This window comes from Pteropus medius, unplaced genomic scaffold (assembly GCF_902729225.1).
Source record: "Pteropus medius unplaced genomic scaffold, Ma_sr-lr_union100, whole genome shotgun sequence".
NCBI classification, from domain to species: domain Eukaryota; kingdom Metazoa; phylum Chordata; class Mammalia; order Chiroptera; family Pteropodidae; genus Pteropus; species Pteropus medius.
The window spans coordinates 27,943,938-27,947,552 of record NW_024349519.1 but is presented as its reverse complement, the minus strand read 5'-3'; the positions used below and the strand labels follow the sequence as shown (position 1 = coordinate 27,947,552).

The 3,615-nt window shown below is 38.7% G+C and overlaps 1 pseudogene; it reads left to right on the top strand.

Moving 5' to 3' along the window:
* Positions 1-2,104: 2,104 nt before the first annotated feature.
* Positions 2,105-2,223, top strand: LOC120618688 (uncharacterized; annotated as a pseudogene).
* Positions 2,224-3,615: the final 1,392 nt, after the last annotated feature.

Genomic DNA, 3,615 nt, shown 5'->3' with positions numbered 1-3,615 from the left:
TGGTAAATACCCCGAAGAGGGATTGCAGGGTCATATGGTAATTCTATTCTTAATTTTTGAGGAAATTCTATACAGTTTTTCATAGTGGCTGTACCAATTTCCAGTCCCACCCGCACTGCATGAAGGTTCCTTTTTCCCCATAGCCTCTCCAACACTTGTTAGTACTTGTTCTTTTGGTGACAGCCATTCTACCAGGTGTGAGTTGGTATCTCATTGTGGTTTTGACTTGCATTTCCCTAACAACTAGTGATGTTGAGCATCTTTTCATATGTCTGTTGGCCATTTGCATGTTTTCTTGGGCTAATGTGTAAATTTCTTGTCATTCTCTCAGCTACTTTCTCACTAAGTAGCCATGTTTATCAGAAGCAGGAGCTGTGCTTCCTTCATTATCGTTTTCCTTTAGGAACTCAGCTCTGTGCTCTGCACAGAAGAGGTATCCAATATGAGGAAAAAACATTGGAAATGGAAGGGCAAGTTAACAAATAGAGTAATTAAATAAATATTGAAATACTTTATTTTTACTTCTGCATTAGACCAGTTCTTGAGAGGAGGATTCGACTGATGACCCACAAGGAACCCAGGCCATCTGGAGAGAGGCCTGGATGTTACAACTCCTGCTGGGCCCGCCAGCAACTCTGGAGCAAAAAAGGCACTGCCTTGTACAGGGCAGAACAGAGCAGGGCCTGGCAGGCTAAATGGGAGAGAATGGAGACAACTCCACTAAGGAAAACAAATGGAAAGGTATTATTCTGGCAAAATTCCTCCTCAGCTGAGTTAGACAACCATTTTTTTTTTTTTCCAATAGAAAAGAAGCTGGTTTTATTTCATCGTGAACAATATTGAAAATCTTCTCTGATGTTCTGTTTTTGATGAACCAAAAGTAAGGGAGTGGGGAGAGGATCTTTGCTCCAAAAACCAGACCCTCTGCCACAGCAGGTGAGCTCTGGGGGATCTTCAGGTACTTTTCTGGGGTGGCCAGGTGGAAGGCTGGAAGCAAAGGGAGATTCAAGCAGCTGGAATCCTATGGCCAGGCACCTGCCAGCTGAGAGTTAATGTCCCATACAGTCTCGATAGCTCAGAATAAAAGTTTGAATTATTTAGTTAAATGTCATCTATTTTGTAGCAAAATCTAGTGAAAGCTAGTTTTAAATTGGATTTTTTTTCTCTCCTTTGTTGGGGCAGGAATTCACCGTGTACTTTTGTCCTGATCAGGTCACTGGCACTGCCAAAAATCCAGAGTTTCACTCTCTGAAAATTGATCCCTCCTTTCTCCTCCTCTCAGTGTGGATCTTTACATCATCCTTTGCAGCCAAGGACTACATACACCCTTTCATCAGTGATAAGCATCTGCTTTTTCTACAGACATTACTTGTAGGTTAGAGTGATGGAAAGAGGTGAGTAGTGCTCAAATGAAGCCATAAGGTCTCTGTTACAACTACAAGTATACCTTGGAGATACTGCAGGTTCAGTTACAGACCATTGCAATAAAGCAAGTCATAAAATTTTTGCTGGTGGAGGGTCTTACTTTCAATTTGAAAAAACTGCATCTGTGAAGAGCAATAAAGCCAAGTGCAATAAAATGAGGTTTGCCTGTACTTAACTCTGACATAGTGCAAGTCAGTCATAGACAGTATGTAAATGATTGGTTTTGATTGTGTTCCAATAAAACTCTACTTACAAAAACAGGAAGCAGGCCAGATCTGGCCCAGAAGCTATCATTTGATGACCCTTGTATAGTGAAGGAAAGCACAGATGCACGAGCTAGACACTATAGTTTTGAATTTCTAGTTTACGCTTCCTAGCTCTTCTAACTTTCAACCTCTCTTTGCCTCAGTTTTCTCATCTGTAAAATCGGAATAATAATAGTACTTACCTCATACAGTAAGTGCCTAGTATATTCTTGGTACCAGATAAGTACTTGATGTTCTATTTTTAATTAAAAACGGACATACTAGGATTCAGAGAGGTTTATACAAACATAGTAAAAACTCTTTAAAATGTCACTCCAGATTCTTAATTAGCACATGAACAGAATCTCCCATAAAGATATTCAAGTATGTTGAGAGGAAAAGTGAACTAACCATTTTTAAAACATTAGATGGTAGTCTACCGCCATGCTACCCTGAACGAGTCTGATCCTGTCTGATCTCGGAAGCTAAGCAGGGTCAGGCCTGGTTAGTACTTGGATGGGAGACCACCTAGAAAGACCAGGTGCTGTAAGTGTAAAAAATAAAAAAAATAAGGGATTGTAAACTGACAAGGTCCTTGCCATCTGGGAGGTCAACCAAAGGTTGCCTCGCCTAAAAGAAAAAAAAAAAATTTAAAAAAAAATTTAAAAAATAAAAATAAAATAAAACATTAGATGGTAACATATCAGGAGCCTTCCTTCATATACCATTGGAACTGGTAGTTGGATAGTTAAAAGGTTTATTTAAAAGGAAACCAAATAAAATGTCACTTGCATACCATTAACACTTTAGGCAAATCTGTAGGGACTGAAAGTAGATTAGCGGTTGGCTGGGGCTGGGATAGATGCAGAGAGAGGGCAGAGGTGGGGGGGTAAATGACTGCTAATAAATATGAGGTTTCTTCTGGAGAGTGGTAAAATGTTCTAAAATTAGATTTAAGATTGAACTAGTCTGTGAATATACTAAAAACCATTGAACTGTACACTTTGAATGGGTGTTATTTTGGAGAATGTGAATTATATCTCAATAAATCATTTTTTCAAAGAGTACGTACTATCACTGATGACTTATCAGCATGATTTATCACTGATAACATTAACCTTGAGCACCTAGATGGTTTCACCACTATAAAATTACCTTTACATCTCTCTTTGTACTTTAGTCTTGGAAGCAAGATGTGGAGAGTTAAGCTTTACTTCTGGGAGAGGAGTATCTCTATAAATTATTTGAAACTCTTCTGTATAGGATAGTTATCTCTTCTCTCTCATTTTTGTATTCATTCAATATTTTTTTATCAGTCCGAACTCGTGGATATGTATATTTTTTTCTTTAGGATATTATCTAATACTTATTCATTTTGTTACTCAAATTGTTCCAGCTTTTGTCATGGGAACGTTTTCATGGGGCTTATAAATTACGTCTTTACAATAACAAGTAAAACTGACCTGAACATGGAAACAAACAGTTGATTTCAGAAGCTTCCATTCAACTGAAGACAATAGAAACTCATGTGGGCACTAGAAATAATCTTTAAGCCACGAATATTTTGTGGGTGGCATAATTGGCCAGGGTGTTCACAGTAGGTGTAGGGAGTATGACAATGAATCTGAAAGTCAGTTAAGAGCTTCAAATCAAATATTAACTCATGAAACAAAGTCTATCATGCAGATAAAAAGTATCAATGCCCCCAAATGCGATCGACCAGTTATTCCAGAGCCATTTTGTTATTACCCAGGCAAAGAATCTTATACTCCCAGACAACCCCTCCCGCCCCCTTTTTTTAGCTTTCCTCTACAGATGTAGAGTAAAACAGTCTAGAAAATCTAATGAGACTTCCAGTTCAAATCCAGCCTCTTTCTGGAGCTACAGAGATTGTCCTGGCGATGAGTGCAACATGGGCTGCATAGAGAGCACTGTCTCATTCTGC